General features: G+C 44.7%; 1 protein-coding gene across 3 annotated transcripts in view; it reads right to left on the reverse strand.

The window, feature by feature from the left end:
• The window catches only part of cdyl2 (chromodomain Y like 2), a 161,894-nt gene that overhangs the window by 24,288 nt on the left and 123,673 nt on the right, over positions 1-13,933 (reverse strand). The gene's annotated exons all lie outside the window — the stretch shown is intronic.

Below are 13,933 nucleotides of genomic sequence, written 5' to 3' on the forward strand. Positions count from 1 at the left end.
AGAAGGGTCCCGACCAGAAACATCACCCATCCCTTTTCTCCAGAGAATCTGCCTGACCTGCTGAGTTACTCCAGCACTTTGTGTCTATCTTTGGTATTAAACCAGCATCTTCCGTTCTTTGTTTCTAAATTTTAAACCTAGAGTTTGAAAACTCAGCAATGCCCCTTCCCCATCCAATTTATGAGCTCCTACCCTCCATGATAAAGCACACAGGAGAGGTACTCATTAAAATTACAGAGTGAGATATATTGACAGAGTGATACACTTGTTGTTGCGAAAGTTAAAATAATGATCGAGTGTTTTACCAGAAAGGGGAAAGCAGTTCCCTGGACTCTCCAGAGTTCTACAAACGGTTAAGGCAAACACACTATGTGTTTTTACTGGCAGGCAAGTTCCCAGAAGAGCTGATAGTAGTATTATGCTTGGAGGGAGAGCCGAGACTAAGGAAGGCACATTTTGTTCCAAGTACTTTCTTCCCATTGTCTACATTAAAAATAATAAACAAAATGTTCCTTAACATTTGCTTTTTAATAAGTTTTACAACCCAACAGTTTTGCTATGGTAAGGTCACTGCCTGGGATACAACAGTCACCCACATTCTGAATTGACCGCATTCGATTTAACAGGGGCTGTGAACCCCAGGCTAAGCTGTGATTCGCTCCAGGGCAAAGAGGAGATCACACAGGTTTGTTGCACATTTGTAGAATGCTCTGCCTCCCCTTGGACTGAAAATAGGTACAAGGTTTGAAAGGAAATCATAGCATGTTTGGCTCATACTGTTGAAGCTACATCATGATTCAGAGTAGGATTTTGGCATGATTTTCCCAGGATGTAAATAACAAATACTAGAGGACACAGCATTGAGATGTGAGGGGTAAAGTATAAAGGAGATGTGAAGGGCAAGTGCCTGGAACGTGCTGCTGGGAATGGTGGTGGAGGCAGATACGCGAGTGATGTGTAGATTGGTTATTTCCTACTAACCAATTGTAGTGTTTGTTAGTAGTTGCTCCGCCTAATATGCGATTAATATTTCCAAGATCTTGCTTATGCAATTCAGTCTGAGTAGTTGCTAGTTACTGTAATGTCCTGCAGACCAATGCTGTAAGTGAACTTTAATAAATATGAATTGTATCCTGACCTGTGTATGACTTGACATGGTGTCAGAAGTGGGATCCGAATCCATGCTTCCAATTGGACCAGACCCATCAAAACTGCTGCTATCAACGAGATGCCGGTTCCTACAGACGTTACGAGTCTACAAAGGTTCCTTGGAATGGTCAACCACCTGGGGAAATTTATTCCCAGCCTCAGCAACATATCTGCCCCCCTGCGGGAACTGACACTCAAAGACACTGCATGGTCCTGGTATCCGCAGCACCAAAGAGCTTTTGATATCCTCAAGTTGCAGCTGGCCAGCGCACCTACCCTCACCTATTTCGTTTTGGAGTTACCAGTAACACTCACTTGTGATGCTTCCCAGTACGGACTTGGCACTGCTTGCCTGCAGACCACTACCAATGGTGATTGTAAGCCTGTTTCATATGCCTCTTGCACACTAACCAATACTGAACAACGTTACGCCCAGATTGAAAAATAATTGCTTGCAGTGGTTTTCGCCTGCACGAAATTCAAAGAATTTATATTTGGGAAGTTTGTGACTACAGAAACAAGCCACCAGCCGCTGGTCACCATTTTGAATAAATCCATTCACGCTCCTCTGGTTCGCCTGCAACGGATGATGATGCAGCTGCAGCGTTTTGATTTCAACATTGTCTACAAAAAAGGCAAGGACATGCACATAGCTGGCACGCTATCGAGGGCCCCCACGCAAAGCCAGCGAACAACAGCCCTCCGAACAGGATCAGTTCTCAGTAATGAAGGTATCGTATGTTTCCACTGATTGCCTAAGCAGCCTGGCAGAGCACACGGCTGCTGACGAGACTTTACAATTGCTGTCCGCAGTCATCCAGCGTGGCTGGCCGGATAAACAACACAGCACCCCGCTCGCCATCCGCCCATACTTCCTGGTTCGCGACGAACTGTTGTTACAGGACGGGATTATATTCAAGGGCCAAAAGGCAGTTCTCCCAGCCGTCCTCTGGGACAAGTACTTCGACGCCATCCACAGGGGCCACCCCATTGTGGAGGCAACCGTACAATGGGCACAGAGCATGTTTTACTGGCCCGGTATGACCAAGTATATACGTGACAAAACTGAAGTCTGCACCATCTGCAAAAGCCTGACGCCACACCAGCACAAGCAGCCCCTACTGCCGCACCCGGTTCCTCTTCTACCGTGGTCCACGGTAGCCACCGACATATTCGAATGGCATGGGAAACACTATCTGGTTCTTGTCAACTCTTATTCGGGCTGGTTTGACATTGATCTACTCCAAACCATCACATCTGAAGCAGTTATCCAGAAGTTGCAACGCCACTTCTCCGTGCACGGTTCCCCTGCACGCCTTCTATCCGACAATGGCAGTTAGTTCACCAGCCAGCTTTTCAAAAATATTGCACAACGTTGGGATTTTCGACATATCACCAGCAGCCCTGAGTTTCCGCAGTCCAACGGACTCGCCGAACGGGCCGTCCGAAGCGCTAAACAACTATTGGAGCGTTCTTATCTGACGTCTACCTGGACCTGCTCAATTTAAGGAACATTGCCAGGGATCCCATACTGGGTTCCCTAGCCCAACGACTGATGTCACGTCAAACCCGTGCTGTCCTGCCTGTACCCCAGCAGCTTCTGCAGCCACAGGTCCGTTCTCCGCCCGCAGTCCAGAAACAACTACAATTCAAGTGCGATGCACAAAAATATTTTTTCGACAAGTCCAGTAGCCACTTAAACCTCTCTCCAGTCGACAAGTTGTTCGCCTCCAGACCACCAAGGACTATGGCCGTCTGGGTCACATCCACAACCCTGCCAAAGAACCGCGCTCCTACCTGGTTAGCGCGGATGGGGCCATTTACAGACGCAACCGTCAACATCTCCTTCCTGTGAAGGAACCGCGTCCTGCGACTGCGCATCCAGAGGTCTCGTGTTTTGTATACCCTCCCACTATTGGGCCGGCTGCTCCACTACCAGAGACTGTGTCCCCTGCGGTCTCTCCACGCCGTTCAGTGTTCAGCTCGCCTGCTTCACCACCTCTACCCGGCGGGTCTCCGGTGCCGTCCCCGGTCACATCCCCTGTCCCCTCCCCGGTCACTTCACCGGTGAAAGGAGGAGATGCGGATTCGTACCGCACACGTACCGGACGGGCAGCAGACCACCATTTAGATACTGCGATTTTGTGTAACCATTTATACTTCCCCATATGTGTTATTAACGTTAGCCACCATGTTTCCATGTATCTATGCTTTATTTTGTTTCTGCAAGGAAAGATTTAGATTGGTTATTTCCTACTAACCAATTGTAGTGCTTGTTAGTAATTGCTCCGCCTAATATGCGATTTATATTACCACGATCTTGCTTACGCAATTCAGTCTGAGTAGCTGCTAGTTACTGTAATGTCCTGCAGACCAATGCTGTAAGTGAACTTTAATAACATGTGTTGTATCCTGACCTGTGTACGACTCGACTCATTACATGGTGCAAATAAGAAGAGCATGTGGGTGGATGAAGACAATAGTTATCACAGCTTAACTCATTTTGAAAGGATATAACCATGGTAATGATAAGCAAATATGAAATAGAGGTGATTATGGGAGAGAGCGACTAGATGGATATTGTAAAATATTAAAGGACAATACAGGCCATAACATTGATCAGTAACATAAATATTTAAAACAGTTATCTCCTAGACCAGGACAAAAAACCTGTGGTTAAAGAAAATGATCTGAACATAAGGGGAAAAAATGAGGGTACGAGGCCAATACCTATTGGAGTTTAGACTTAGAGATACAGAACTACAGAGATTAGATGAAAGATCAAAAATTAATAGGAAGAAAAGAAACTGACAGACGAAATTATGAAAAAAAATTAAGAAAAGTAGTCTATTGGCTCATAAGTAAAAAGGACAACAGGGCGAGAAATGGCTCACAAAGAGTGAACAGAATATATTCTCAATCAGTTCTATCCAAAGTGGAAAAAATGTCACCTAATTGCTTTGCTTCAGAATGTACTAGGTGGGCATAACTTTGTAAGATAAGACTGGAAACAATATCATCGTGCTTGAAATAGAAGAGAAATATTAAATAAATTATTCAACACAAAGAGGATAAAATCCTTTCACCAGACAGTTGATCCACACTGTTTAAAAGATTTATGGATGATATAGTTGAGACAAGATTACGCAAACGTACGAAAGGAAGCTTGTGCTGTACTGTTCTATGTTTGTTATGTTCTATAACTATAGACCATTCATCTTAACACTGGTAGATGAAAAATATTGGAGTCCTGATCAAAGAAGGACACCAAAAGACAAAAATTAAATTCACTAGACTAAGTGGGGCCCGTTGGGTCCCATGTTCAGACGGAAGGGCTGGTCCCCAATACCAATTCCAATATTGGTGGCCGGGGGGGGGACTTTCTGGAGCGCTAATATGGGTATTGTGGGCTGAAGGGACTAGTTTCCAGAGAGCACGTATGGACATTGTGGGCCAAATGGATTATTGGGGTGACAGCTCAGTCACTCAAGCCTGATGTGCTGGCTGCTCACTCACAGCTGGTGGGCGAGCAGTTGACTCACGGCTATTCCTTGAAATTCCATTTCAAGCAGGGTGCAAGGCCACCAAATTCAATTGCAGTTTCCTACCATTTCAAGCAGGGTGGAAGGCCACCAAATTCAATTGCAGTTTCATACCACTTCAAGCAGGATGCAAGGCCACCGAATTCAAGTGCAGTTTCCGACCACTTCAAGCAGGGTGCAAGGCCACCAAATTCAAGTGCAGTTTCATACCAATTCAAGCAGGGTGCCGAGCCACCAAACTCAAGTGCAGTTTCCTACCATTTCAAGCAGGGTGCAAGGCCACCACATTCAAATGCAGTTTCATAGCATTTCAGCAGGGCGAAACCAGCATAGAACCACCATAAAACCACACAAAACACCACACACAGTTCAGTAGACATTCAGTGTGTCCAGTTGATTCACAGCTCAGACAGAGTCGTGACCTCTCCTTCCCCCATCTTGCAGAGACTGAGCCACACCCACACCTCCGGGTTTTATAATCCCTCCCCCCTCAAGGAGCGTTGGATTGACAGGAGAGAGATTCTCAACATTTTTTTAAACACTAATTACACTTTTACTTTTCATTGATGGGAAGAATCCTCTGCACCTGATGAGCGGAGGGGGACTGAGTAGGATGGCCAAAAATCACAGCTGTAAGTGGTAGCGTTTTATGTAAAATCAATATACAGTGCAAACAGGAAGTTGAGCAGTTACCACCACCAACAACCATTTGCTTGCAGCATTTCAAAGCAAAGCAGTTACTACCACCTAACAACCATTTGCAGTGCAGCATTTCAAAGCAGTTACCACCACCAACAACCATTTGTAGTGCAGCATCTCAAAGCAACCACATTTTCATTTTCAAACCACATTAAGGGCACTCACAGTTGAGTAGACATGTCATTATAATTGTACTAATAATAATAATAATAATAATAATAATAATAAAAATAATAATAATAATAATAATAACATAGTAATAATAATTTTAGGCTAATCTACATGCACCTCCCTCCCCCCCTACCTCCACTAAAAGTTAGTTAACCAGTTTGCAATGATATATCTCTCACACTGTCCATAGCCAACCATCGGCTTATCAGGGAACCTCCCTGCCTGAGGTAATCTGTCGCCGGTGCCGATTGGTCTTGTTTTTCTTCTTGCTTCCAGTTTCTCCCCACTCCACCCCATCCCCCAGTAAAATCAGTCTGAAGAAAGGTCCTGACCCTAAACATCGCCTATCCATTTTCTCCAGAGATGCTGCCTCAAAAGTGCAGGGAGTGGGTATGGTAGCATCATAGATAGAATAGAATAGAATAGAATATGTTTATTGTCATTGCACAAAACTGAGCAACGAAATTCCATTTGCTTCTCCTCCGTTAAAAGAAATACAACACAACAACCAATACACATATGTACAGTTATATCTTTGAAGGTGGCTGAAGTGATTTAATAGCTCCTGGGATTGGTTCGGTCAGGAGGTTTGTTCATGCACAAAGTATTCCGTGCAAATCCCTTCAATTAAACAAACATACACAGCAGGGATGTCAGAATCCATAAGAAGAATAGTCAATTTAGTGAAAATGGCACACTGCTGGAGGGTCTCAGCAGGTTAAACATCATTCGTGGAGGGAAAGCATTTATAATACCTCAGCCCAAGGCATCGATAATTCTCTCCCCTCAAAGTCAAAGTCAAAGTCAAAGTAACCTTTATTGTCATTCAGACCTTTCGGTCTGAACGAAATGTCGTTGCTTTGCAGTCACACATATAATAAAAATGACAAAAACACACAATAAACACAAATTTAACATCCACCACAGTGAGTTCACCAGGCACCTCCTCACTGTGATGGAAGGCATAAAATCTTAAAGTCCTTGTCTCTTCCATCCTTGTTCTCCCTCTGCGCCGAGGCAATCCAGGCTTCGGATGTTGTGACCCCGCCGGGTGATGGTAAGTAAGTCAGTCCCGCGGCTGAATCCAAACGCCGCGAACGGGCCGGTTCAAATTCCGCGGCCCGGGGTGGTCGAAACTGCCGAAGCTGCCGCCCTCCAGTCCAGCGGACGAAACTGTTGTTGCGGGAGCTCCGGAAAACAGGTCACCAACCTGTGACTTGCGAGCTCCCGATGATGTCGTCCACCGAGCCCGTGGCCTATCCTCCGATGGGTCTTTGTACCAGAAATTATGGAGGGCACTGTATATAACCTGCGGGTTTTTCCATTTGGACCGTAAGGGACACTCAATGAATCGGAATGACAGATGTATCTGCATTAAGATCAACATTTCCTGGTGCACTGATGTGACGGTCGTAGCTCAATTCTGCTCCACTGACCTGGAATACCTCTTCCGAAGATGCCATCCCTTTTATCTATCGAGGAAGTTCATTTCCACCATTTTGTCGGTGATCTACATACTATATTACATACTACATACGAATTATACTCGGGTGTTAACTCTCTTCAGAGAGCGAACCCTGGTGCCCTGTTCATTATCGCTGATGATTGACTCAAGCCAACTTCAGGAACGTATTCCCAATACCGGCAGCATCTCTCCTGAAACATGAAAGGTGTGAACATTATTTGAGTTTCATAGCAAAAGGATTTGAGTTTCATAGCAAAAGGATTTGAGTATAGGAGCAGGGAGGTTCTACTGCAGTTGTACAGGGTCTTGATGAGACCACACCTGGAGTATTGCGTACAGTTTTGGTCTCCAAATCTGAGGAAGGACATTATTGCCATAGAGGGAGTGCAGAGAAGGTTCACCAGACTGATTCCAGGGATGTCAGGATTGTCTTATGAAGAAAGACTGGATAGACTTGGTTTATACTCTCTAGAATTTAGGAGATTGAGAGGGGATCTTATAGAAACTTATAAAATTCTTAAGGGATTGGACAGGCTAGATGCAGGAAGATTGCTCCCGATGTTGGGGAAGTCCAGGACAAGGGGTCACAGCTTAAGGATAAGGGGGAAATCCTTTAAAACCGAGATGAGAAGAACTTTTTTCACACAGAGAGTGGTGAATCTCTGGAACTCTCTGCCACAGAGGGTAGTCGAGGCCAGTTCATTGGCTATATTTAAGAGGGAGTTAGATGTGGCCCTTGTGGCTAAGGGGATCAGAGGGTATGGAGAGAAGGCAGGTACGGGATACTGAGTTGGATGATCAGCCATGATCATATTGAATGGCGGTGCAGGCTCGAAGGGCCGAATGGCTTACTCCTGCACCTAATTTCTATGTTTCTATTATTCACCACTGCTATAACCACCATCAAAGAAACCTATCGCTCCATCCCTAGCCCTCATCCAGTCTGATTATCAGTCACTGACCTGTCAGTTTACAGACAGTCGAAGAATGAGCCAAGAATGAAGAGAGAATGACAGCAGTGACCTGTGGACTCTGAAGGCAAACTTCAGGATTGCTTTGAATCAGTGGACTGGAACATATTCAAGCCAGGCCTGAATGAGTACACCTCAGTCATCACGGATTTCAGCAAGAAATGTGTTATTCCAACAAAGACAATTAAGAGTCTATTATAGAGTTATACAGCACAGTTACAGGCCTTTTGGCCCAACTCGTCCATACCTGTACTTGGCCCATATGCCTCTAAACCTTTTCTATTCATGTAGCTGTCCAAATGTCTTTAAAACATTTTTTTATTAGAAGCAATTGTACAAGGATAAAACGATCAGCATCACAATTATACAATTATTGTACAGCTTCATTTTTAACCTTATATCCTAAATTTTTTTTAAAAGAAAAAAGAAAAAAAAAGGAAAACAAGGAAAGAAGAAATGAAAGAATGATGAGATAAAGTAGAAAAGAACAAGAAAAAGACCCCCTAAGCTACCAAAGCAGTGCAGAGGAAAGAAAAGGAAGTAAGAAAAGAAAAGATGGAGATATACCCCCCCCCCCCCCCCCCCAAATGTCTTTTAAATGTTGTTACAGTACCTGCCTCAACTTCCTCCTCTGGCAGCTTGTTCCATATACCCACCACCCTCTGAGTGAAAAAGATGTGCGGTTCTTATTAAATCTTTCCCCTCTCACCATAAACCTATATCCTCTGGTTTTTGATTCTCCTACAAGAGCTAGTTATAGACCTCTGGAAGAAGGGCAACAGTCTGCATCGACGGTGGGGAAGCGGAGATGGTCGAGAAGTTCAAGAAAGCACACCAACCATTTTCAATGAATCTTACCAATTTCTACAGATGGCAACTGCTATGCCCAAGACTGCAAGAAATTGCAGAGATTTGTGGACACAGCCCAGTCCATCACGCAAACAATCCACCTCTCCAACTACAATTCACAATGCTTCAGGAAAGCAGCCTACATCATCAAAAGACCTCGCAGACGCCGGTTATTCCCTCTTCTTCCCTCTCTCTTTCTCAAATATCTGGCACCAGAGAACTGTGTTTCACAATGTTCCTGCAGTGAACAGCTCTATCTGGGGGTATATTGGTGCAGGAATCAGAACCCAGGAGGTGAAGATGCAAAAAATCCTCAAGCTGTTGGCTTCGGGAATAATGGCGTTTGCTCGGTCGGTGGACGTCACAGAGATGTCAGAGACACAACAAGATGCACTGGCACTTCTCTGCAACACGCATTTGGAAATCAACTGCCTAAGAAAAAACGCAATCCGACCTGCCTTGAACCCCAAATTTGCAGGGTTGTGTAAAACCAGTAATACACAACCACCAATACTGCTGGGGCAACCTGTCAAAACAGGTCAAGGAGCTCAACGAAGAAGCAAAAGCCGTCGGGCTCATGAGGATACAACATCGGGCAAGACTTCACATCTCAGGCGGCAGCACCCCTACGCATCCACCAGCAGACCACGATACATGGAAGCTGGTGAAAGCACGAAGGCCCTACAACCAGGACAAAGGTCTTTTTTAGGCCACGACCCAGAACGGCCTTCGTGGAAGATGTGCCAACCCCGCACTCCAGCGCCTCTACCTCCGAGGAAACAGAAGCGGAAGAAATGAGCACTCCACAGGTAACCATGGAGGTAGGTGGGTCTGGTTCCTTCCAGAACATAGTTCGACTCAAACTGGGGGTAGATAACACTCGTTTTGGGAGGCATGCATTTCTATAACCTCTGACCCTTATATACTGCACAGTATTAAGGGATACGAAATTGAATTTATTCACAAAAATCTTCCCCCGGTTCAGCATGCGCCTAGCCGAGCGTTTGTGCTTTCACAACAGGAGAAACTGGAAGGTCATGCAGAGTGGGGGAGGTCATATGCCAAAGGAGTAATTGAGAGATCCCAACACGACTCTCTAGAATTTGTGTCCAATATCTTCACAAAAACTAAAAAAGATGGTGGATGCCGCATGATCATCGATTTGACTAAGCTGAATACGTTTATGCAGTATATTCATTTCAAAATGGAAACTTTTGTTACTGCCAAACAATTGATTTCCGAAGGTTACTTCATGGCTTGCATCGATTTAAAAGATGCATACTATTCGGTACCTATACAGAAGGATCATCGCCGATATCTGAAGTTTAACTGGATGGGGCAGGTCTGGTAGTATAAAGCGTTGCATAATGGATTAACATCAGCCCGACTATTTATTAAAATATTTAAACCAGCCCTGGTGTTTCTCCGAAAACAGAAACATATTGTCATGGCATATCTCGATGATATATTAATTGTGGGAAAAACCCTGGATTTAGCCAAATCAGCTGTATCAGCTACCAAACTCTTGTTTGAAAAACTGGGGTTCATCATCCATCCAGATAAATCTAAGTTGACGCCTTCTGCAACTATGGATTATTTGGGGTTCACTATTAACTCAATTCACATGTCTGTGACTTTGCCAAGGGGCAAGGCAGCAGACTTAATGGAAGCCTGCAACAGCCTTGTTGTCATCAGTCAACCATCTACCCGACAAGTAGCAAGGGTGATTGGTAAGCTTGTGGCTGCTTTTCCAGCCACACAGTTTGGACCTTTGCATTACCAAAATTTACAAAGAGCAAAGGTGCAAGCACTCAAACATCATGCTGGTCATTTCGACAGGCCAATGCAACTACCAGCTAAAGCAATTTTGGAATTACAATGGTGGAGGCAAAACATACGGCATTGCACCAGCCCCATCATTATCAGCAACCCCTCAGTTGTGTTACAAACTGATGCCAGCGCTCACGGTTGGGGTGCGGCTAATACCATCTCCAGCTGTGGTGGCAGATGGGATGCACATGAATCATCTTTACTTCAAACACTGGGTATAAACTATTTAGAAATGTTGGGTGCGTTCTATGGGCTGAAGGTGTACTGCTCAAAAATGCACCACCTCCATGTCCGCCTACAAATTGATAATACCACAATGGTGGCATATATTAATCATATGGGTGGAATCAAATCGATATCATGTAACAATCTGGCTAACACAATTGGGCAATGGTGTATCAACAGAAATGTTTGGATATCAACTATTTACCTACCAGGTAAACTCAATACAGTGGCAGACACCAGGTCACGAAAATTTCATGACAACACCGAATGGATGTTGGACCACAAAGTATTTGCTGATATATTTAGGCACGATAAAGAACACCAGATATCAATCTATTCGCATCTCGATGGAATCACCAGTTGCCAACATATGTCGCTTGGGAACCAGACCCTGGGGCAGCAGCGATGGACGCATTCCCGCTGCACTGGGGAAACTTGTTTTTCTGTGCATTTCCCCCCTTCTGCCTCATCAGTCGGGTCTTACGCAAGATACAACAAGACTCCGTGTCCGGTATTTTGGCAGTACCCGATTGGCCTACTCAGCCATGTTTCTCGACATGGTCTCGGAACCATGTATGTCCATCCCCAAACGGCCGGATTTGTTGGTCCATCCTGTGGCGGGCGAAAGTCACCAAAGCCATGACAGGATAAATCTGGTGATTTGCAGAATTTGAAAAGGCCACTCTGGATCTGGGGCTGACGGACCGAACCATGAATATGATCACGGCGGCATACAGAGAGTCCACCAGGAAACAATATCTCTCATACATCAGAAAATGGGAGATATATTGTACCAGGACTAACATTACGTACAACATGGCCACGGTGACAAATGTACTGGAATTCTTGGCTAGCCTTCACTTTGATGAAGGTCTCAGCTACAGTGCCATTCACTGCGCCAGGAGTGCTCTATCAGTTTACGTGTGGCAGGGATTAGAACATCATACTGTTGGATCTCACCCTCTGGTATCAAAGCTAATGAGGGGTAACTTCAACACCAATCCTCCTAGGGCTAGGTATTCCCAGATTTGGGATGTGAGTGTTGTCCTTACGTTGCTCAGGGGTTGGTCACCAGCAACATCCCTGTCCTTGGAAAAACTGACACATAAAACAGTCATGCTGATGGCACTAGTCTTGGCACAACGGGTCCAGTCACTGTACAAATTAAGGCTGGACACGATGGTTATATCAACCAACAAGATAACTTTCCACATCTTTGAATTAGTGAAACAAAACAGGCCAGGATCATCAGGCCTCAAACTAGAGTTCCGAGCATACCCTATAGATATCCGCCTATGCATTATGAACCATCTATTACAATATATAGAGGTCACAAAAAATCTTAGTGGCAAGGAAATGGCGCTGTTGATTAGCCATAAACAGCCTCATAATAGTGTATCGGCACAAACCATATCTAGGTCGCTTAGACAGGTTTTGGGAGCTGCAGGGGTGGATACTGATATTTTCAAATCTCATTCCACCAGGGCTGCAGCAACATCGGCAGCAAGGGAATGGAAGTTCCAATGGACCACATCCTGGGTACAGCAGGATGGTCTAGAGAGAGGACCTTCCAGCAGTTTTATAATAAACCGATTGCCAAACCTGCGGTGTTTGCAGAATCAATTTTAAGTTCTGTATTATCTGCATCTCTGGAGAAAAGGAATAGGTGACATTTTGGGTCGGAAACCCTTCTTCAGACCAGTGTATCTTGGTACACGTGGCAAAAATAAACAAATAGAAATACCTTTATACTCCTGCAAACACAGCATTTTAGTTGACAATGCAAGGAGCTCAGGTTATTCCAGTTTTTATTTTACAATTCCATCCTCTCAGGTTCTCCCCTGCATTGCCTCAGGCTCATGAAGACGCCCATAAAACTCTGGGTGTGGTCTCACCAGACTATTAGAAGGGCATGGTACACATCTTCCTCCAGCACTCAACGCATAATTTATAGTCTTTCCTGCCCAACCCTGATTAGACACACTAAATGCCACATCCATTTAAATGATTTCATGTTTTCCTGGCATGGGCAGTAGTTATTGACGTTCCCCAGCTGTGCTGATCAAGGTGGTGTCGGGTGATCTTCCTGGGCCGTTGCGCTCCATGTGCTGACGGAGGCCCCACTGAATAAGAGGGGATCTCATTAGAACATATATGCTCTTGAGAAGATTTGACAGGATAAATGGTGACAGGATATTTCCACCAGAGGGAAGTATGGAACAAGACAACGTGATCTCACGATAAATGATTGCCCAATTAAGGTAGAGTAGAGGAGGAAATTGTGTCTCTCGAAGAGTAGTGAACTGGAGAATTCTCAACCCCCGAGAGCTCCAGATGCTGATTCATTGAACATGTCAATTGTCCAAATGTATGGACTGTCGAGATCCTAGAGTTATGGGGAAGAGGCAGGAATGGTAAATCCTATGGTTCCCTCCTGTGAATTTTTATGCCCTTGCTGTTGAACATTAGCAGATCAATCATCAAACCAACCTCCATTCCACTGACTCCATTTGCATCACATGCTGCCATCAGCATAATCAAGGATGAGTTGTACCCCAGCCACTCCATCTTCTCCCCTCTCCCATCAGGCCAAAGGTAATCAATTCAATTCAATTCAAGTGTGAAAACGCACACCTCCAGATTCACGGATAGTTTCTTCCAAGCTGTTATCAGACAATTGAACCATCTTGAAACAATTAGAGAGCAGTCTTGAGATACTATCTACCTCATTGGAGATCCTCGGACTATCTTTGATCGGACTTTACTGGACTTTATCTTGCACTAAACGTTATTCACGTTATTCCCTTTATGTCACTATCCATGTTCTCCAGAGATGTTGCCTGACCTGCTGTGAGTTACTCCTGCACTTTGTGTCTTTTTGAAGTTTGAAAATGCATATCTCCAGATTCGGCGACAGTTTCTTCCCAGCTGTTGTCAGGCAACTGAACTGTCCTCTCAACAATGGGAGAGTAGTCCTGACTTCCCATCTATCTCATTGACTTCAAACTATCTTTAATCAGACTTTACTGGAC

The sequence above is a fragment of the Amblyraja radiata genome, chromosome 17, assembly GCF_010909765.2.
Source record: "Amblyraja radiata isolate CabotCenter1 chromosome 17, sAmbRad1.1.pri, whole genome shotgun sequence".
Taxonomy (NCBI): domain Eukaryota; kingdom Metazoa; phylum Chordata; class Chondrichthyes; order Rajiformes; family Rajidae; genus Amblyraja; species Amblyraja radiata.